At 35.7% G+C, this 24,661-nt stretch overlaps 1 long non-coding RNA gene across 1 annotated transcript; it reads right to left on the bottom strand.

The window, feature by feature from the left end:
• Positions 1 to 24,429, bottom strand: LOC123659038. The gene is made up of 3 exons (XR_006743964.1): positions 24,330 to 24,429; positions 13,151 to 13,160; positions 1 to 15 (listed from the first exon to the last, which is right to left on the bottom strand). It is a non-coding gene; the product is annotated as an uncharacterized LOC123659038 (long non-coding RNA).
• Between the last annotated feature and the right edge of the window lie 232 nt (positions 24,430 to 24,661).

Raw genomic sequence — 24,661 nt, 5'->3', positions numbered from 1 at the left:
TGTAATATCCCACTACTGTGCATAGGCCTCTTTCCCCATGTAGGAGAAGGATCAGAGCTTAATCCACCACGCTGCTCTAAGGCGGGTTGGTTCAATGCGGGTACATCACGTTTTCACCAGCTTTTTAATGTGTACGGCCAAACTATCGAACTCTCTACCAGCGTCTGTATTTCCGGAAAACTATAACCTGGGGGTCTTTAAGTCGCGAGTGAATAGTAGTTACTTCAAAACTAAAAAAAAAGACTTCAAAAAAAAAAGATTACTTCCCATGTCATGCGCGCCAAAAAAAAGTGTTACTTACTACTAAGACTAGCCCTTTGGCGCAGTTTGTAGTGAACCTGCTGTTTGCTCCGGGGATTGTGGGTTCGATTCGAATCTGGTTGTGGTTATATATTATGATTATTAATATATATAAGTATTATTATAACTTACAGGTTTGTTATATAATATATTATATATATTGTATATGTCGGATATTAAAAGGAAGAAGGTATACTTTTCGGCTTGAAGGTATATTTCTCTTTCTCATCGTCTCAGAGTACTCAGTCTACTGTGGGCTTCAGTGGGTAATGTTGACTGAACAAGTAAACACGATTTATCATGAAACAGGATTCACTTAACAGAAAGACAACGCAGCACGGGAGGCGGGATAGTTATTAGTTAAGGGGGCGAAGACTAACTTCTTAGCATTCGATGGATTCACGGTTCACCGTGCGGGCACCGAGTCCATCGTGTGGCAGAGGGAGTAACTCAGAGCAGTGCCTAGGACTTGCGACCCAGGTGTAGGTTTAAGGAGATCTCCTTTGAGATGCGCATCAACGCTCACCTTCACTGCTCGAGTTATCCGCCATAATATGTAACAATTAATTCGTATGCACAAATTAATTATCGAATGAGTCTAGGTTAAGCTACTAGCAGGATACAACAAATGTATCGTGCCAAGCCAGAGCCAAGACTACCTTAGCCGAGGTGACACCGTTCGTTTTATACACGTCAGAACAATTCGAGTAATATAATAACTGAGGGTAGGTGACTATGGAACGATGTGCTAGGTGGCGCGTCGATCACCCCACTACTCTAACAGCTAATAATTGACAACTGACATTATCTGAATACACCCAAGTCAAACACTTGACGTTCCGTATTCATACCCTGCGACATATATATAACACAAGCATTAATTTGCTTACCTTAGGAGCAGACGACCGTGTGTGTATGTTGAAAAAAATTCTGAAAGAAATAGTTAATTAGCCATTAGACGCTTCTTGTAAAACATAATTTGTAATTACCTAAACAATCGTTTGTGATATACTTTTGTGGTGTACAACAGAATATAAACATATTCGCGACACAATTCACTTTGACAATCGAAATAATTAGTCTCGTTAACCTCTCCACCTCGACATGCGCTCAACCTTAGTTTACACATGGTGCTCCTAATTTTAACGTATCACATATATACACAATTATACTTTGGTAGGGAACTGGTCTATTTGTCTTGAGGCGGTTTCCTAATCACTGGCTACAATTCTACGTGATTTATTGAACCTTATGTACAAATTGTTATTTCGTTTGTTCATATAACAATGTTATATACTAGCTGTGCGCCGCAGCTTTAGACGCTTTTGTTTAAGAAAAAATTGTCTAGAGCCTGGTGGTGGGAGCATTTAAGGATTAATGTGCCATTATTTTAAAATTCTGACACAAATAAAATCTCGACTGAATTGAGTTTGAGTGAAAGAGAGAAAATCTGTAGTCAGCTTCTAACTTATTTTTGAAACGTTTTAAGATTTAAATATAAGAAGATTATATAGAAGTTTCTTCTGTTACTAAAATAAAATTTATTAAAATTTAATAAACGTTGTCGTTCCTAATTGATAACATAATTAGTATTTATTTCATTAAATAAATATTTAAATTAATTAAATTGTTCGGTATTACAATTTATCACCACCTTCGAATACTCCAGAATGAACGATTTTTTAATAAAAACAACATTTAAGAATTTTTATATCATAATGTTCATAATTATACGCTACGCTTCAGCATGTAATATTCCACTGCTGGGCATAGCCCGCTATTCCAATGTAGGAGACGGATTAGAGCTTAATCCACCACGCTGCTCCAATGCGGTTTGGTAGATATATTCCCTACTAGCAGTAACGATCATTATCACTACACGATGACAACCGGGACAGCTTAATGTGCCCTCCGAGGTACGGTGGGTAAACCAACAAGGATTAACAATCAGACCAGATAAAAATATTTGTATAAACACAAATATTCAGTCCGAGCGGGTATCGAACCCGCGACCGTCGGTGTATAGGCGCCGACGACACGGCACTCGCACACTTACACCAGAGTGGTTCATAATTGTAAAAAGTATATTTTTTTTATTGACAATTTGTTATATACAACATTTGTGTCACATATATATGTGTTAAACTTAAGTATGTATTTGTAAATTATCCAAATTCGTAACTCCAAGTTTCCGACCAGTGCGAGCTTCGACAGCAAAATGCAATATCTATCTCTACGCTACATTTTAGCAGTCAGTAAATAATAACTCTGATGTATTTTCTTTTGATATTATTTTCTCAGTAAAAAATATATGTGAAAATTGTTTTAATATCATCGTACTTAAAGTTTTTTTAATACTTTTTTGATAAAATTAATTTTGCTCCATTTTCCTTCAAAGTACAAATGGATATAATTAGGTTCTTATTGTCCTTATCCAATAGATTCGGGTTCAATTGGCTGTGGATAATTTACTCTGAGAGGTTTCTTTTTTGTTCGTAAAAGTGGAAGGAAACAAAAAAATAATAATTAGCGTTAATAATCGGCTGTTACCTATAACACAAGCATTAAGTTGCTTACTTTAGGAGCAGACGACCGTGTGTGTATGTTATAAGAAAAAAAAAATCTTACGTACTAGCAGTTAAACCTCCTGGGTTTGTTTTCATTCTATTCCTAATAATAATTGAATCAATATGAGGATAATAAATAACCTACCATGCATACTAAATTGTATCAAAATCCATCCATTTATTCCAAGAAGTTTTTCAGTTTTATTTATTTGATAAAAATGAAAATAACAACATTCTAAGGTGTTTTTCACGTGTTATTTTAAGGTGTTCCCTGTGTGGCTACGGAAGTAAAGACACACCCCCTCTCTTCCCGTGGGTGTCTTAAGAGGCGACTAAGGGATAACACAGTTCCACTACCACCTTGGAACTTATAAAGCCGATCGATGGCGGGATAACCATCCAACTGCTGGCTTTGAAATACACAGGCCGAAGACGGGCAGCAGCGTATTCGTTGCGAAAAATTCAGCCCTGCGGTCACAAACTCGCCTGCCCAGAGTGGTGAGTATGGGCGAAACAGATGAGTTCGCCTATTTTTGTCGTGAGCTTGTGGAGTCCTGTGTCCAGCAGTGGACTATGATGAGCTGAAATGATGATGATGATGATGAAGGCGTTTTTAATATTATTAACATTACTAGTAGTGGCTTTATTAACAAACAAATACAAACCAAATATAATATGAATCAAGCTACTATACCATCTTATCATAATAAATATTCTCAATTCAAAGTCGGGAAAGATTGTCCGTTGAGTCCAACAATAAATTATTCAATATATCTTATTTACAAAGTCGAAAGGAGTTTTTACTTGACAAACTTTGTAACTGTATAACTGGGTCCAAATACGTCCGTGTCAAGGATACAAGTTTGAAATAACACCAATTCGAAACTCAGACGAAGTGATGTCAAATAAAACTTCTATAAAACGGGTTTTCGCTAAATATTTAAATAACTATTTGACTAACGAGTTATTTAAGATGTATATTTTCTATTCTATCGTGGGACAAGATGGAACATTTGCTCCGTCCTGATTCGAATCTAATGAAGGAATTTTTACATTTTATAATTAAAATTTTTGTCATTACGTCGGCAAAATACTTTTTAGTTACAACATTTTAGATGGTTAAGGTAATTAAAAATCATTTTCTATTTCTACTATGTACTCTTTGAATTTCGACATTTTTTTGCTTCTGCCCCGTCCTTTATAAAAATCTGAATACGCCCATGTTACTCTTTTTACAAATACTGGGGAATTTTACTGAGGTATAGCAGGAAATATCGAAACAGCCCCACTGGGGAATTACCTCGACTTTATAGAAGATCACAGGTAAATAATACTACTTTCAAACAGTGTGGTGTTGTAGTGAGTAAGGTGACCAGAGATATTGGATTGGTGACCGGGCCAGCAACGTGTTTGCGATGCTTTTGGTATCGCAAGCCTTAGGCTTGCTTGCCGACATAGCTGCAAAAAAATAACTAAGGTTCTAATATACGCAGAATATTAAAAAATATTTTAAAAGTAAAATAATTTAACTATCACAAAGGCAAGTAATTTTTTTTTATAATACAAAGTCAACATAAAAACACATTGAAGGAAAGAACGCAGTTAAGGCATCTGCTATTCGATAATGTTAAAGTATATTTCTCGTGATGGTTATTTTCCTCATCTAACGTTTCTTAGAGAGGTATTGCAACGCAGGAATGCACTCTAACCGCGAGGGGTGATTTCTTAAAAGGGATCCTCTAGACGGCGCCTCGTGTGTGGCGCAGACTATAGCCTTTTACGATAGCGGGAATAAGAATAGGTCATATTTATTTAGGCTTTCACTATCATAATATAGCTTGCCTATCATAATATATATGTTGCGCGGGTTCGATCACCACATGACAACCGTTTGTGCCATACACGTGTTTGCCATGGTCTGGATGTTTGTGCAGTCCTTGTGGGTCTCTCCACCGTGCCTCGGAGTCCCGGTTATTATAATGTACATCTTATAGCAATCGTTACTCACAGTATGGAATATACCGGGCATTCCGCATTGGAGCAGCGTGGTGGTAGCTCTGATCCTTTTCCTACATAGGAAAAAAAGCAGTGGGAAATTACAGGCTGAAGCGAACCTCTACTCTACCCACCCAGCAAACGGGTATTCATCTATACTATTCTAGTATTTTCGAGAATGTTTACCGTCAAACCGTTGCCTCCTATAAAATAAACCAAGTACACTCGCTCTCCGAATGGCGTGATTAGATCCGCCCGTCTGCTGTTTTAAAAAGAAAATTATTATTTTACTAGTAAAAACCTATTCGCAACTTAACGTATTCCCGAGATATTTCCACCTTTACTATTAAAGCTTGTATAAATTACAGGACTTATAAAAAAAACAAGTCAGATTTTAATCGCATTTGCGGAGGGTTAAAACTAAAGGAATTCTTTATTCCTTCGGATCTACATTTTGACTTTGAAAATAATTTGCCTTTTAAAATCTGCTGCGGAAAAAGCTTAAATAAAAATTTTGCAGCATTTATTTATGTATTGTATGAAAAAGGGTACAATTTAAATACGAGATAATTAATTACGAAAGTTAGCCTTGACGAATTAAGGACAATGTCTTGACGTTGACGATGCATTGGTACAGAGGTAATGGCAGTCTCTGATGCGAAGGCGGTAGCAGACTCAATCCTCATATACCGTTTTCTAATGCTTACGCAAATTTCACTCATTATAATCAATACGAATATTTTTTAATAAGCCATATAGACGTTTGACGTAGTCTGGGCGTTTGTGATTATACTTTTTATGTATCCACATCACAGACACGGTATTCACATCTCACCAAGAGCCGTAGGTGCGAATTATCAACATCGTAGTAAATAATAATAATAAAAAAGTGCTTTAGACCACATGGCTGAAGTAAAACTTCTGCACTGTGTCTTAGATATACGAAACGTAAATGGCTATGAGAGAAAGAGCTTTCTCTTGCTCCGATCGCCTGGTGCCCAGTAGGATTTTCTCCTGTCGGGGGTCCGGAAACACACATAATACACAAGCACAAACGCCCAGATCACAACCAACCAACACAAATATCTGTCGTGTGCGGGAGTCGAACCCGCGACCGCCAGCGCAACAGTCAAATGCAAAACACGTAGCTTACGAGTTATACTGTGTGTAAATACTATTTTCAAGCAGTGTTGTGTTCCTGTTGGTGAGTAAGGTGAACAGAGCCCCTTGGGGGAATCGGGGATAGGGTCGGCAACGCGCTTGCAATGCTTCTGGTGTTGCAGACGTCTACAAGCTACGATAATCGCTTACCATCAGGTGAACCGTACGCTTGTTTGCCAACCTAGTTACATTAAAAAATCATCTCTCATTCTGACATTTATGTGTTTGTTCTTTTATTTTTCAAATCACAATTCTAGAGAAGTTGCACTTCAAAAATATATATATTTTAAGTAAGTTTATAATGTAAGATGTTGAACCAAGGTTGCATGTTGCGTTGTGTTTTATTTTAGGATGAGAGTTCTATAACAGTTGAGTGACTCTAAAGTTGAGGACCCTTAAAGCTAGCGGTAACAATTTTCAGTTTGCTTCCCGTGGAGCTTAGTGTACATTTATCTTCAGGACAAATTTATATTATATATATTTTGCAGTAGTATTTGTTTTCTGTTATTTGGGTGGCGGGTTTAATTCCTTCCTGAGTCTTAGTGTAATATTTGTATTTATATATGTATTATTTCTATGTATATTTATGAAAATATATATATTCACGTATCACGGTCAGCTGTTACCTATAACACAAGAATTAAGTTGCTTATTGTAGGAACAGATGACCGTATGTGTGTGTTAAAAGATGTTCATTTATTTATTTATATGAATTATGTTTCATTTGAAAGACATAATATTCTTTTTGTGATTGATCGTAGTGAAGTCATAAAAATATAAGGTTTCAAACAAGTTTCTTAGGAGGGTAAAAATATAATAATTCAATATGTAAAATTAAAAATAAAATTTAATTTGTGAAATTCCAGGATTTACAAGATTAAAATCAACAACAACTTCTTTCAAACAGGCTACAAAAGCACCTTTTAATCGTCGGAATCGATTCGGAATGTAGATTCTGCAGAGAAGAATCGGCAAGAACCTCCTCAGTTACTGTTTTAAAAATAATATGTATACTGTTGTGTTCCTTTTTTATGTAAAATTAGTCACAATATATATATAATAAATACTATTTAAAGTATAGAATAGCAAGAATATAAATGCCTTTTTTCTTGTGCGTTAGGAAACGGGGTATTTATTTAGACCGACATAAGTTGTAAAGGTTAGCCAAAGTAATAAAAGATAATATAACTAAAATATAAGTAAAAGCTAAGAAAAACAATAAAATACGCCAATAAAAAACTTAGTATTACATATTAAAACTTTACGTATTTTAGAGCGAAAAGACTGCCATTTAACCGTGATGTCATCTGACCCGACCGACTTCGTCACAAATAACTTACCGAATACTTCCGAAACCTCACGAACCTTTTTTGTGGTATTTATAGATAGATATGCGTTGTATGGCGACCGCTAGTGTTCTTGCAATAGCAGATAATAATATATATTCTTTATTGCACTTTAAAAAAAAATCATAATTACAAGTTTACAAAAAATGTTGGCAAGGGCGAACTTATCTCTGTAAGAGATCTCTACCAGTCTACCCATGGTGGTGAGAGAAAATGTTATCGCGGGACTCATAAGCGCATTTGTGATATAAAATACATATATACTTAAATACTTACACAGTTACATGCACATATGCATGCGTACATACCCACATACATATCTACACATATACATACATAAATACATACATACACACATACATACATACACATATACATACATAAATACATACACATATACATACATACACATACATACATACATACATACATACATATATTGAGAGTACAACAATTATGAGAGATTCATAGCTTCGGAGAGAAGATGTTTCCTTAGCCTGTCCTTGAAAGCATAAATTGAAGTGCTGTCTTGGATCACTCTCGGTAGATGGTTCCAAAGTTTTGCAGCGCGTATTGTGAATGAATTGAGGAGGAAGTTGGTGTTATGTCTGGGGATTTCGAGCATCGATGTGATGCAGGACCTTCTAGATCGTGTTGAGGTAGGAGAAAGAAGGAAACGGGACCGAAGGTAGGAGGGAGCATTTTGGTCATGGAGTATGTTATAGAGAAAAGAAAGGATGTGCATATCACGGCGAAGTTGGATTGGGAGCCACTTAAGTTGAGTGCGAAATTGGGTGATGTGATCGTATTTACGTAAACCAAAGATGAAGCGTATCGCAAGATTTTGTAGACGCTCTAATTTATTAAGTAGCTCTTTTGTCACATCTAAATAGCACACATCTGCATAATCGAGGATAGGTAAAAGAAGGGATTGCGCAAGCAGAATTTTGGTTTGAAAGGGAAGAAAATATTGGAGACGCTTAAGAGAGTGGAAGGTGTAGTGCATCCTTCGGCTGACTTCGTTGACATGAGCTATCCACGATAAGTTCTTGTCCAAAATCAAGCCTAGGTTTCTAACTTTGTCGCAGTATGGTATCGGTGTGCCACAGTACAAGACTGGAGGTACTGTTTCCCAGGCAATACGGTTTCTCAAACGGCTGCTACCGATAATTATTGCTTGAGATTTTGCTGGATTTATAATAAGTCCAAACGAATTGGCCCATTGACAGATTGCAGCTAGGTCCTTGTTAAGGAGATTGATAGTCTCATGCAACTCAGCCAGTCCAAAGTGACGGTATATTTGTAAATCGTCTGCATACAGGTGGAAGGGAGAAGAAATAGCACTGGAGATGTTATTAATAAATATAGAAAAAAGTAACGGGGAAAGTACGCCGCCTTGTGGGACACCAGCAGTAAGGGTCAACCAATTCGATGAGTTAAAATCAGTCGTTACAGACTGCTGACGTCCCGAAAGATATGAGTGAAACCAGCCAATGCAAGTGGGGGAGATGTTAACTGCACGAAGAGTGCCAAGAAGTATGTCGTAGTCTACAGAGTTGAAAGCGCTACTGAAGTCTAACAAAATCATTGCAGTGAGCTTGGTGCTATCCATAGCCCACCGAATATCCTCCGTCACATTCAAAAGCGCTCCAACAGTGCTGTGGGAAGGACGAAAACCGGATTGATAGGGGCATAGTAGAGAGTTGGAAATAAGGTAAGAATAGAGTTGTTGGTGAACTATAGATTCCAGGACCTTGGATAAAATGGGAAGGATAGATATAGGACGAAATTGAGCAGGACAGGAGGGATTTGAGGTTTTAGGTAGTGGAATGACAACTGCCTTCTTCCAGAGCGAAGGAAAAACATTGCATGACAGTGAGAAGTTAATTATGTGCGTGATCACAGATGCAATGTCCTCCAGCACCGGAAGAATCATCTCAAGACTGAGATTGTCACTACCAATGGCCTTGGTGGAGATAGAGCGGACATACTTCTTTACCACTTCTGCATTGACTGATTCGAAGAAGAATTGAGGTAGGTCGGTAGGAGCCTGACTATTTAAAATAGAAAGAGTGGATGATTTAACATTGGCGTCTAAAGTGAGAGGTGGAGTGGTGAAGTGAGTGTTTAAAATATTAGGATCCACTGAGCTATGACAAGCATCAGAGGATTTGCCTACTCCTAGCGACCGTAAGAATCTCCAAACTTGCGCTTGGGTACGATTCTGAACTGAGTTATGAATGTAGCGACGTTTTGCATCCCTACACATCCTGTTGCAGAGGTTACGTAGAGTTTTATATTTAGACAAATTATCAGCCGTTGGCAATTTTTTATATGCAGATTTGACCCTGTCACGTTTAGCCATGGTCTTTTTAATGACAGGTGACAACCATGGGGCTGGCGCCCGTTTCATTCGTACTGGTCTAATGGGGGCATGTACGTCATAGATCTTAATCAGCTCAGCAGTTAATGATTCAACCATGGTATTGATGTCATTTGCATTGTATATAGTTGACCAGTCGATGTTCCTCACATCCTCTCTTAAACGTTCCAGATCCATCTGCTTAAAATTCCGTTGAAGGAGAACTTTGTCTCTGATTTTGGGAGGACGTATTTTGTATGTTAGGAAAATTAGGTCATGATAGGAGAAAGGGGATGTCATTTGTCCATGAGATGAAACAAGATTGGGGTTAGAGGCAAAGGCTAAGTCAATAAGGGATGGTCTTGAGTTAGGGAAGTGGTGAGTAGGAGCAGATATAGGTATGAGGTGAAGATCAACAGAAGAGGTAAGCGAAAGTAATGTTTGTGCTCTGCTATCATTTTTTAGAAGGCATGTGTTAAGATCGCCCATGCAAATTATATGCTCGTAATTAGGAACTAAGCTCTCAAGAATATTCTCCAGGTTGTTAAAGTAATTAACTTTGTCATTTGGACTATAAAGAACCCCCAATAGGAGTTTTCTGTGGTTGATGATAATTTCTACAAAAAGATATTCAAGAGTCCCTGATACATGCGAAGATGAGCAACAAACTACAGTAGCTGGGATGCAGCTGCGAAGGAAAATTCCCACGCCTCCGCCACCCTGATCTGTACGATCATTACGGAATAGTTGGTAGCCAGGAAGAGAGCAACTAGTGGACGGGATGGATGGCTTAAGCCAGGTTTCAGAGACAAGTATGCAATCAGCAGTGCTAGTGCTAAAAGATGTGAGAAGATCAGAATAGTGAGCAAGTATGCTCTGCGCATTGATATGCACCAAGGATAAGAAATTCCGCTGATTCGTAAAAACATGAGATAATTTGTCTGCTAGTGTTTCGGAATCAGAAATAGAGGTGTTGCAACTATTTTCCGCACTCTCGAATTCATCCGAAGAACAAGTGAAATAATCATCTTCAATCATATTTTCTCTCAAAATAATTTAAAAAAAAGATATAAATAAAAAAAATAATAATTTATAAATATGAAATAAGACCCAAATAAAATACAAAAAATAAAATAAAAAATAATAAAGTATAAAAACGAATACTGAAATACTGAAACTAAAATACACTGATACTGACTGAAATACAGTATCCTCACCCATGGGTTGACTACAATAAATACAGTTAAAAAACAAAAAAGGAAGAAAAAAAAAAAAAACAATTAGTAGACTAAATTATCATACGCACGTGTTCCATGTGGAGTATCCGAACGCAATTGTTTTGACATCAGTGACAGAATTGACATTTGACGTATGAGATATAATAACAATATTAACAATAGGTAGCAGGTAGTAATTATAAAATGAGTTTTTTAAATAATTAATTGATAGTTACATACGTTAAAAAGTGAAAAAAGAAAGAAAAGATGAATATACCCACATGGAGCCGATAACTATACAAATTACAAAAACAAATAAACAAACCAGGATGAGTAAAAGCACATAAACACTAATCGTCCTTAACTTGCGACGTGGAAACTTTAGGATGCTTCGAAATTAATTGTTTCAGCTCAGAGGTCGATGTTACCTTTGCTCGTGATTTATCCGGCAGCAGAACAATTATAACACCATCTGCTGACCAACACTTTCTCAGTCCAAAGTGATTGCGAGCCGATGCGAATATGTCCTGACGAGCTTTGGTGAGGAACTCAGAAAGCTTAATCTTAGTCCCCTTCAATGAGGTCTTCGATCTCCAAACCTTGGCACGAAGCTGTAGAGAAGAAAAACGCACTAGAATTGGCCGTGCATTGTCTTTCTTAGCACCCAGCCTATGACAGGCTTCGAAAGAATCTAGGTTTACACCCGTCAGCTTCATACGATCGACTAGCACCTCGAGAGTCTTCTTCATTATATCCTCACTAGGATCCTCCTTGATTCCATGCAGAAGTAGAACTTTTCTGCGTGAGTGTGTCTCCACGCGATCCAGGCCAAGTATTAAGAGTTCTACTTGGGCCTTCAGCACACTCAAAGCCTTCCACACCAATGTCTTAAATGTGAAGAACTCCGAACTAAGTGTCTTAACGGTGGGGTTGGATGGTGCAGTAGCAGGGATGTGCCTTTCGAACTCTTCCATCCGGCTATTTATTGAAGAAGAGAGCTCCTCCATGGTCTTCAAAACTAGTTCAACTGATGAATCCATTTTGTTTAGTGAGTGAGAGTGTGAAGTAATAGTCAACCAAGGCAAGAAATAGTTATTATAGCATAAATATATAAAATTAACACTATAAATTATAATATAATTGAGGAGCAGTTAAAAACACGTCTTGACAGTTTCAATTCTACCCGCCAAAAAAAAGGCGTAATCTCATTTGTGGCAGAAACTCGTACATTTGAATGGTGCTGGCATGAACGAAGTATATTGCCAAATCTTAGTTTCATGAGGTTTTATAGAAAATGTGAATGTTCCATTTGCATTTTTTATGTAGTGGTTATATCAGCGTAATGAACGTTAATATCCAACACGTTCCGTAAAGTTCTGTAGTTAATGATTGTGCTTGAATTTCTGTTCTTCGTCAAAATATAGCGGCATTGAACCCCAGTCATCACAATATAACTACATCGGTCCAAACTGTTTTATACAGTAGTCGAGAATGAACACTATGACATAATAAACTCAAAAAAAAATTGCTTGGAAATGGACCTCCCCAAGATTGCACGTGCTGGTTTTCCATAATTCTTACTCAGTCTTTATCTGTGGTGTTATGTAGATTGTAGTTCCAGCGGGCTGGAAAGCTTTTCACACTGCGTTTGCCAATACGTGGTCTCCATACGTCCACTCCAGGACACGTCTGCTCCAGCGGCCATCAGTGTGCGAGTCAGGTGACCAGCCCACTGCCACTTCAACTTGGTTATGTCAATTTCTATTATTCTCACGTGGATAGTCTCATTTCTGATCCTATATTTGAGGGAAACATCAAGTGTACTCGTAGCCCATATAGTATAGGTAAAGATGACTCTACCAAACATATCCAATTTAACGATCTATTTGAATTCGGTTTATGAATTAATTTGACTCATCTGATATGCCTGCAAATAATATTCATTTCATCATTACATCATCATCATTACAGCCTTTACAGTCCACTACTGGACATAGGCCTCCACAATTTTACGCCAAAAAAATAACGTGCACTCATGTGTTTTGCGCATAGTCACCATGCTGGCCAGGCGGGTTGGTGACCGCAGGGCTGGCTTTGTCGCACCGAAGACGCTGCTGCCCGTCTTCGGCCTCTATATTTCAAAGCCAGCAGTTGGATGGTTATCCCGCCATCGGTCGGCTTTTTCCACGGTGGTAGCGGAACTATATTATCCCTTAGTCGCCTCTTACGACACCCACGGGAAGAGAGGGGGTGGCTATATTCTTTAGTACCGTAGCCACACAGTACAATATTCATTTAGTCGTTATAAATTATAAAAAATGTTTATAAATAATTATAGAAACCAAATCAATCAAAAACTTACCGTAATTACCTAATGAGATATAGATTGTTGGAACTCAGTTTTTCAATTAACAACTTCGAAGTTTGTTTGAATAGAATTGTTAATAATTAATACTCCAGAATTTTCAGGCAATAAAAGGATTTGTCGAAGTTTCTAAGCATCGAAATCATTTTATTTATCTCAGTCAATTTCAATATTGTTTCTCCTCAATTGTTTTAAATTATGTCTGTCTTGTATTATAAAAGCTTTGATTTTTTTGAAATGGGATTTTTTTTAACTAGGTCGGGAAACAAGCGTACGAGTCACCTGATGGTAAGCGATTTCCTGCAATACCAGAAGCACCGCAAGCGCGTTGCTGACCCTATCTCCAATCCCCACCAGGAGCTCTGGTCATCTTACACACCACATGAACATAACGCTGCTTAAAAGTATAATTATTCTGGTACTCTGCAAGGTCAAGATACCTGCTTTAAAATTTGCGAAAATCATATAACATTTCTCTTGAAAAGTATGAGATATATGACCTCATTATGAGCAGTTACGAATACATGTCAAGATGGATTATTTAACGTGGTTGTTGGGTAATGAATGAAAAATATCGACCTTTACTGCAGAACCTTTATGGGGTAAAGCTTAAAAAGTAACTTCGTACCGGAAAGGGATCGGAAGGGAATATATGATATGTACTTATATCCGCTAATATGTAATGGAATAGCGTACATAACAAACTGAACGAAGATATTTCTAATGTATAAAAGATCTCTCGTACCCTTGAACAATAATGCGAATTACGCGATTACCTAAATAGTCATCGCAAAAAGATAGCCTAATTTTCTAACTCAATTCTTTATACTACTACTACTCGAAAATGGAAAAAAAACCGACTTCAATTACATCGACAAGTAATAGAACGTCTTTAGACGAAAAAAAATAACAAACGCACTAGTCATCACTACGATTTTCGAGGGATTCCCTCGATTTCTCTGAGATTCCATCATCTGATCCTGCTTTCTTTATCATTGTACCTACATATGTATACGGTCGAATTGAGTAACCTCCTCCTTTTTTGAAGTCGATTAAAAACGAAATTAATCGTAAATGAAAGGATATACACTACGATAATTTTGAATTCGATTCAATAAATTGGAATAAACATTACGTTTATAAGTTTTAATCGAATTTCACATTTGATTTCCATTGGAAAAATTTTCGCCTCGAGTTCATTAGTTGTGAAGCAAACACTTAGCGAATCAAACTTGCGGAGCCTTATCGTAACACGGTTCCGATCTCGACTCTAGTATGGGCGAAGTTATAAGCTGCTAAGCTCAAATAGTTTTTGCTTTGTAAACATTTCAGCGGACAAAGCGGCTGAAATCTGCTGTGGAATGTTATATCCAGAACAGAAGAGGCATAAAACGATTTATCTGTTTTGTTGAATTGTACCTTATTTGTATCAATCAAAGGCTTATATTTGCTCGTGAGATTTTAAGTTATGCGACGTTTGTTATTTTTTATCTAAAACCGCACTCCTTGACAAAGCAACAGTTGTGTGATGATAAGTATGTCATTTCTAGCACGTGCTCTTACAGATTTATTGTTTTGTATCTACATTTATTTTATTTATTTATTTATTTATTAGGAATCCAACGAATAATACATTGAGAATAAGTTTAGTGTATCAGAAACTCATTATTGTGAACCAAAGTGTAATTTATCAGTTATTTAATGGACTTATACTGTATCATTTTAAAGAAGACGGGCAGCAGCGGACGGTTTCGGTGCGACAAAACCAACCCTGCGGTCACCAACCCGCCTGCCCAGCGTGGTGACTATGGACAACACACATGAGTTCTCGCCGTTTTTGGCGCGAGCTTGTGGAGGCTTATGTCCAACAGTGGACTGTATTAGGCTGAACTGATGTTATAACAATATTTTTAAACATGTAAACTCATAAAGGTTTCTGTGTTGGTATAACCAAAAAAAAAAGTGTAACAACGCGTGCAGGTTACAGTTGGTTGATATATATTTATTATGTATTTGATATGTTTATTACAGGTTCCACAACCACCTTCGAACTTAAGAAGCCGACCGATGGCGGGATAACCATCCAACTGCTGGCTTTGAAATACACAGGCCGAAGACGGGCAGCAGCGTCTTCGGTGCGAGAAAGCCAGTACTGCGGTCACCAACCCGCCTGCCCAGCGTGGTGACTATGGGCAAAACACATGAGTTCACGTTATTTTTGGCGTAAACTTGTGGAGGCCTTTGTCCAGCAGTGGATTGTATAGGCTGTAATGATGATTGATTGTAATGATAGAACTGCTGGTGTGAAGTTAAACTATTGTACAAAAAAAATAACTTACGCCGTATAGTAACAAATATTTTATGTAGCATAAACGGAACGGGAAACTAAAAAAAAACAATGCTTAAAACTATATTCGATCAAAAGTCCCGTTGTCCATTTGTAATAAGGTCACGTTGAACAAACATTAATTTAAAACACAAGTTAATACATATAGTACTTATTTTATTTTATTTTATTATTTACGTAAATTGAAATATGTTCGCGTAGATACAAATTAAACAATCTTCATTTTATATAATAAATATACGGAGTGCGAAATGTAAAAATGTTAATGTATTTAAATATTTTTCACTACATTTGTCTCTCATATAAATCTCAGCAACGGCATTACATAATTTAATTATTCATTCCGTACGTATAGAGAATAAAAGGGACATTATAGGAAAGTAAAATTTATATTCTTTTTGTTTGATTTAAAAAATTATATATTTCATTTTAAAATAAATATAAATATTATTTTGAAATGGTGTTTCAATGTGGAATATCGTTTGTTCGGTTAATTAGTGTATGTGTGGTTTTGAATTTGCTTACTATTAATATTCAAGGACAAATACCTAAAATGGTTAGTAGTTTCCGAATAAGAGAAACAAATTTTGACAAAATAAACTGAAAACCAACACGCAGTAAGAGTATTGGATAATCTCCGATACTTCTACACGGAGCAACACTTCCATTAAAGACCAAATCAAACAAAGGTATGTCCAAAAAGTTAAAAATATTGACGACATTGATTACATGCTGTACAGTTCAAAAATATTCTAATACAAATAATTGTGTTTGCTCGCAAACGAAAAAAAAACCGACTTCAATTACATCGACGAGTAATACAACGTAGATCGACGACAAAATAGTCAAGTAACTACGCGTTATCAAAGATTACTCAAAAAGTAATTATCAGATCTCAATAAAATTTATATGTGACCACATGACAAACATCAGCTTTCGATTAAATTAAAAATCATTAAAATCGGTACACCCAGTAAAAAGTTATAGTGGATTTTCAAGAGTTTCCCTCGATTTCTCTGGGATCCCATCATCAGATCCTGGTTTTCTTATCATGGTATCAAACTACAGATATCCCCTTTCCAACAAAAAAAGAATTATCAAAATCGGTACAGCCAGTAGAAAGTTATTGCGGATTTTCGAGAGTTTCCCTCGATTTCTCTGGGTTCCCATCATCAGATCCTAGTTTCGTTATCATGGTACCAAACTAGAGATATCCTCTTTCCAACAAAAAAAGAATTATCAAAATCGGTACATCCAGTAGAAAGTTATGCGGTATAATACAACGTAGGTCGACGAAAAAAGCGTAAAGTAAAAACGCATTATTAGATATAACTCGAAAAGTAGTTGTTAGATCTCAAATAAATTTAAATGGGACCAATTGGCACACAAAACCTTTCGATTAAAACAAAATTTGTCGAAATCGGTCCACACGGGCAAAAGTTCTGATGTAACATACATAAAAAAAAAAAAAAAAATACAGTCGAATTGAGAACCTCCTCCTTTTTTGGAAGTCGGTTAAAAAGAAACACGATGATGTCACATCGCTATTATTTAAACCTTAATCATTCTTACATTTGGAACCAAATGAGACCCGCTTGTAATTAAAAGTTTCGAAAAAATCGGACATTACGGAACAGATTTAAATGAGTGTTATGACGAGAACAACTGATTGAATATGACGATAGTGGTCGATAAGTGTCATTTCTTGGGATCGGCTGGCGTGTAGCAAATGTGTTAGCGCTGTGCCCACATTATGTTCATTATTTGACGGCGCGTTGGCGCGGCGGTCACAGTAATGACTGTTGCGCTGGCGGTCGCGGGTTCGATCATCGCTCACGACAGATATTTGTGTTTGCCATATAGATGTTTGTTGTAGTCTGGGCGTTTGTGCTTGTATATAGTGTATTTCCGGACCCCCGACACAGGAGAACATCCTACTGGGGGCCGTTGAGTGTGAGGCATTTATTTATTTATTTATTATTATTTATTTTATGTTAATAATTTAATGGAATATTAAGTGTACTAGCAATACCTGTGCGAATAATTCGCACTAAATAAGTAAAAAATTTACCGACTGTCAATCATTTTGACATTGTTTCAAAATTACAGGCGTCATATATATATTTTAATAATTAATTATTTTACAAAAACAAAGCAATAATATTTATTTTTTTTTGTGGATCCCGGTAGAGCAAGCAATTATCTATAAAATGATATAAAATTTATGTGGAGTAATTGTGAGGTTTTTTTTTCTAAAAAGGGAGGAACATATTTTAAGCTTAGCGTATTAATATATATGATAATTTGTATTTATTATAAAACTATCGTTTGGAATATTTCTCAAATATTCTAAATGTTAACGATGTGTCGGTCAATAAACTCGACCAAAAATTAATTTAAATTTGACATTTTACGCAAGAATTTCGTGGATCAGAGGGCCATTAGCAATTATTCATAAGGGTTGAAACGGACCGATCCGCTCCATAAATTATACAAATTATACAAAATTATCGCGATACGCCGAGTGGTCCGTTCGTAGGACATTAATATTAATATTGCGACAAATTTTAATAATTGCGACGGAGTCGATAATTAATTTTAGAGACCCGTTAATTATGATACTATTTTAGTGACATCATTTTTAGAATATTGCATTTAAATTTAAATGACTAGAGACGAATAGATAGTTTTCAATATTACGGTACCTAATTTATTTTACAACTAGCCCTCTCTCCCTCTAAACCTCTAACCTCTGTCCCTCTAAATTTTTTTACACGATAAATCTTCTAATACCAACGTATCATATATTAAAACCTTCTCCAAAACACGCTGTATCCTAAAGTATAAGTATTATTCAGATCGGTTCAGTAGTTTTCGCAGTATAACTGAACAAACTGGCTCTTCATTTATTAGCATAGATTTTTCAAAGTGAATAATGAAAAATATAGCATCAAATGATATAGGAGTCAACAATTCGATCTTGTAACACATCTTTACCGATGCTGAACCATTCCCAAAGACTATCCTGGATTTTGCAAGAAGCCGCTCTATTTGCAATCAATCAGTACCAGTCGAAAAAGTGGTGACTCTGCTATTTTTGTATATTATAAATATATTATTATTTATATGTTTGTTATATACAATATTTTGTCATTGAGACTCGTATAATAGGTGTGCATATCCCTAGAATAAAATTTTTTCCACTCTGATGTATTGTACATGTACATATGACTGATTAAAGAATTATTAACATTCAATTTATATCTGCTAATCATACCTCCCTCTTAATATTTTCTTTTGCTTCAGCCTGTAATATTCCGCTGCTGGCATAGGCCTCTTTCCCCGCGTAGGAGCTAAAGGATCAGAGCTTAATCCACCACGCTGCTCCAATGCAGGTTGGCGGATATATGGATATTATATTATGGAATATGATCTTAATCTTATAAAATACTCCTTCAAAACGGCTGGACCGATTTTGATGAAATTTCGTTTGTATATCGGGGGGGGGGGGAGGGCTTAATGGGGTTAATAATTTATATTGCAAAACAACGCTCGTGGGTTCAGCTAGTATTTACCTATAATTTTGAAAACATGAAATTCCAACCTCAACTAATATTAAGTCCGATGATTCAAACTTAAAAAGGCTAAAAATTAACAAAAAATAACCGCGTCGATATCAATTTGTCCACTACTAAACTAATATTCAAAACTCTGAACACCAATTTCCTTGAAATCAAACACAAAGATTCATAAAGATCTTAACATCGAGTGTAATATAAGTTTAACAATAAACGGAGCTCTATAACATGGATTTCTAACTTGTAAACAAGACAGTATTGGTGTCGCTTCACTGAAAATAGGAATGAGTTTTATTAAAAAATTCTTACGATTGTTATAAACATTTAGTAAAACAAGTTTTGTTAAATTTATAAAGTTTTACGCCTCTTGTATATTATGGGAATACTTTAACAATATCAAATTAACGCTAAAAAGAAAGGACGATATAACTTTTAGTTATTTTAACAATTTGTAAACAATTTCTAGACAGACACGATCAATTATTATAATTGTAATAATTTATTTTACTTTTAACATGATTTTTAACTAACTTCACAAAAGGAGGAGGTTACCTCAATTTGACCTATATACCCATATATATTTTTTATGTATGTTCGAGGATAACTTCGTCGTTTATGAACCGATTTTGATAACTCTTTTTTTGTTGGAAATAAGATATCCCAAGTGTGCTACCATGATAACGAAACCAGGATCTGATGACGGAATCACAGAGAAATCAAGGTAAACCCTCGAAAATCTTAGAGACGACTAGTGTGTTCATTAATTTTTTTTTTGTCTACTTACGTTGTATGACTTGTCGATGTAATTGAAGTCGGTTTTTTTTCGTGTGCGAGCAAACACAATTATCGTATATAATGAACTTTGCTAATTGCTTAAGTTATATTTTTAAAGCTTAAAGATCAACCTACCCGTCTATATCAAAATAATATTTGTATGATGATATTCAGGAAACGAATGGGTGCATTGTCCAAAACGATTGTGACTGTCAATCTGGTTGTCCATTAAACTTGAAACTCAAAAGAAAATAATCTGAAGCAAACGGTCCAGTCAATGAGAAGGGTACCGTACTGCAAGAGTAAAAAAATCCAAAGGCTTGGCAAAGATATTTTTAGTGGTGTTATGGTAGTTGTACAAAAAAAAAAAAAAAAGAAAATGAAAGAACTATAACAAAGAGAACTATTTTTAGTTCCTCGCTGGCTGAAATTAATCCTACTTGCTTAATCTCTAATTATGTCGCTATTGGAACTTCAATCAAAGTTTTCATTATCTTCGTATATACACCCAAAGAACTGCTAAGTACAAGATTCAATTCCATTCAACACCTGAGCCGGCTCGAATAGGACGTGACTATTCGAAATTAGTTCTCAAGTTAAGGTATCTTTACACTCGACAAATAAAACGAAGTGAATTTGTATCAATAGAAACTAATTTCCACACGGAACTTTTTTGTTATTAAGTGTATTTTATATTTAAAGGATGTTTTGTAACTCTATGACGAATTCGGTAAATCAAACATGACTATTGAATGAGATGGATTTTATGAGAACGGAGATGTATCAAAAAGTCGAAACCCAATCTAGTAAAATGTACAATAAAATTGCAGTTAAAAAGAACAAATAACAATGACCCACAACATTTTTTTATTCAAAACTAGCTGCCCGGACACACTTCGTTCTGTCAAAAGTTGATAGTAAAATTTTTTTTTTTTAATATTTCTTTTTTGTATTAAAACCTTCCGTGGGTTTTTAAGGAACGTGCAAAAAAATAAATAAGCGAATTGGTCGATCCATTCTCGAGTTATGCGCTTAGCAACATTCAATTTTATTTATATAGATTATAATACCATCTAACTTCTCATCATCTTTCTAAGATATGATGATATAAAAATATGTCTCGTGGTAGTGTGAACGAGAAATAATCAAAATATTACTAATTATATAACTTAATATTTATGGAATATATTTATGCCAATTTAATTTCCCAAATATAAAGAATTTAAAAGAAAATAAAACAATTGAATGTTCTGAAATTTCAGCATGCGTAAAACACCAATTCCCCAACTCCACTATGGGCAACGAATTTTGACAATCTCATCATGATATCAATAAATTCAGTATATACCTGAAATTCATCGAGCTGTGCTTTTACAGGCTTTAGAATAGTAGTAGTTGGAACTGCATATATTAAGCGAGTTAGCGGCTTTCCGTCGAGTGCATCTCGGAGTACGTTCAGTTTTCACGAGGGATATTATACTTTTAGAGGAACATCAACTTCGCAATACCTGTTACTGCATATCGTCCTGGTTATCTCGAGGGCAATAAAATACTAGACAACTTCGAGAGTCGCTGAAATAATGTCGGAAATATAGTTATGATTTGAGCTAATAATGATTAAAAGAAATAACTTCAAAGGTTTTGTAAAGTTGGCATTAATAATATCAATCTTAATGTTACTGTATACTTCTGACCATATCTTCTTCGATAAGGAATTTGAGTAAGAGCTAATCCTTCATTATATGCACGACTGCGATTCGATAGAACAAGATAGCTTGAAATGTCTTCCTTGAAAGGTAATGTGCATTCTTTCTATTCATTTTCTAAATCATTCTTGCTTGGATAGACGTATGCAGCTAGGATTTTTATAACTCTTAAAATTTTAGCAACTTTAGCCTTTAATCCATTAAATCTTCACAATTTTTATAGCCGCTTAGAGATAACAAAGATACATTGAATAGTCCTCTTAAAACATAGCGGCGGACTTCGCGTTATATTTCACATTTTCAGCATCAATTATTAATTAAAATTGCAGAAGTGTTCTTTTTGCCGCCTCCGTCTCTTCCATTTACTTTTTGTCGATTTTCAGCTATAATGGAAGCGAAACGGACTGTAGTCGTTTATTTTAAGCGTTTTGATACGCTATTAAGTTCCAGGTCGCGAAATTAAATTTTAGCCTGAATGGATGGGTATCACTATAATTATTTGATTTTGTTTCAAGATTATGATCAAGAATGTTAATTTAAATGTGAAAACTTTATTGGATATTAAATATGCCGTTGCGTACTAAATTAATATTAATTATTAAGTTTCGAAGTTTCATATAATTTTGATAAGGACAGCTAGTTCTTAGAGTTCTTTTCCATCAAGTATTTTGTTCTTCTACTCATTGACACAGGTTATAATCATATTAATTGTGGTTGCTCGCAAACGAAAAAAAAACGACTTCAATTACATCGACAAGTAATACAACGTAAGTAGACGAAAAAAATTAACAAACGCACTAGTCGTCACTGCGGTTTTCGAGGGTGTCCCTCAATTTCTCTGGGATTCCATAATCAGATCCTGGTTTCCTTATCAACAAAAAAAGAATTATCAAAATCGCTTCATAAACGACGAAATTATCCCCGAACATACATATACATATGTATACGATCGAATTGAGTAACCTCATCCTTTTTTGAAGTCGTTAAAAATATAGCTAAAGCTAGGTTAAAAATCTGTGGTAAATCTACCAACAGGTGTGAACAAAAAATTCTAGACCACGTAATTTCAAAATAGTTTTTTTTTTCACAAAAATCACAGTAGCTATTTTCTCTATATCATTATTCTTAAGGCATTTTCTTAAAAGCCGGCGTTGTGGCCATTACCGAGCTGGCTTTTAGGGGCGCATTTGTCGGAGATTGCGCCGGGCAGGGGATATCAGACGCTTTAAACTGATAGCCGATACTGTGGCGGTCGTTTTGCGTTATATCATGTTTAACATTATTTTTACAAACCTTTCGATAAAATGAGAAATAAAATTAAAGTTGTCTCTGGTTTTTTATCTCATGGATTTTTTTTATCATTAAAATAAAATGAATATGGGCTTAGATAATAATTATGGTATTCGATTGTGTCTGGGTGTGTTTATTACACATATTTATATTCACTAATTTTCTTGTTTATATGAGCGAATGAAACGCAATAAAAATAAAAGAATTTAAATTACACAGGTAAGCAATTTCCTCATTATCCCTATAAAAAATTTTATCTGACAGAATTTTAAATTTGTTAGTAGGTTGGTATAACTATAAATAAATAAATAAATAAATAAATATTTACACAATACACACACGGTCGTCTGTTCCTAAAGTAAGCAACTTAATGCTTGTGTTATAGGTAACAGCCGACTGGTATATAGCTACATTTTTTTTTTTCGATAAACATACTTATAAATAATACATATATACATATATAAATAAATATTTATATTACACCCAGACTCTGGGTGGGAATCGAACCCACAACCCTCGGAGCAGAGAGCAGGGTCACTACAAACTGCGCCAACGGGCTAGTCAATAAACTATAAAATTAACTAAATAAGTGAAACACCTACTTCAAAAAATAACTATTTATAGTAAAACTTACTTTAATTACGAATAAAACCCATACCAATAACTACTATTTTTCTAAACTCTTAAAACCTTAAGCTGTCTTGCTTTATCTGTTCTATAATTACTCACTGAAACTGACTCGAAATCTACTTGAAAACGAAAATGCTCTGAAACTACGCACTCGAGTAAAAACGACCGTAGCAAATACCAAGGTCTGATGTATTACCAAACGGCAAAACAAACGAAAACCCTTTGACGAGGGTCCTGATACCGAATACCTATTAAAAGTTAGATTAATGACGAATTGCGAATAGAATTTCGACGAACCCTGAACTTATCATCTCAGGAATCCCTCGACAAATCTGCCTCCTGGCAAATTTGTCTTAGACACAATATGAACCGTGGTTTCATACGCAATCCCAATCATTTCAGTCTATCGCAGTCCACTGCCGGATATAGGCCTTCACAAGTTCGCGCCAAAAATGGCGTGAACTCATGTCTGTTGCCCATAGTCATGTGTGTTGCCCAAATAAATAAATAAATAGTCACCACGCTGTGCAGGCGGGTTGGTGACCGCAGGGCTGGCTTCGTCACACCGAAGACGCTGCTGCTCGTCTTCGGCCTGTATATCCCAATACGTAATAATAAGTAGCTATTGTGGTCCAGTAATTGATTAATTTAGCTGGTAACATCCCACTGCTGGAAAAAGGGCTCTTTCTACATGCAGAAGAAGGATTAGAACTTAATCCACCACGCTGGTCCACTGCGTGTTGGCGAATATGTTCCCTTCTATGATACGCGATCGCTATAAGGTATTTATGATAACATACTACAATTTAACATTAACCTATAAATTAATTGTCATACCAAGTTTTAAATAGTAACCGTAACTACTACGGTGAATTTATGGAGAATTAAAAGAATTTCTCTTTTCGCAACCGATTTTAACAGTTGAAATCACTATTTCCGTATAAAATAAGGATTGCTGTGTCCGTGACACTCCTATATTTAGTCGGCCTCTGCGATTTTTTTTCCTTTTTTTTATATAACTAG

This window comes from Melitaea cinxia, chromosome 13 (assembly GCF_905220565.1).
Source record: "Melitaea cinxia chromosome 13, ilMelCinx1.1, whole genome shotgun sequence".
NCBI classification, from domain to species: Eukaryota; Metazoa; Arthropoda; class Insecta; order Lepidoptera; family Nymphalidae; genus Melitaea; species Melitaea cinxia.
The sequence above is the reverse complement of the archived record's forward strand: the minus strand, read 5'-3'. Positions and strand labels throughout refer to the sequence as shown.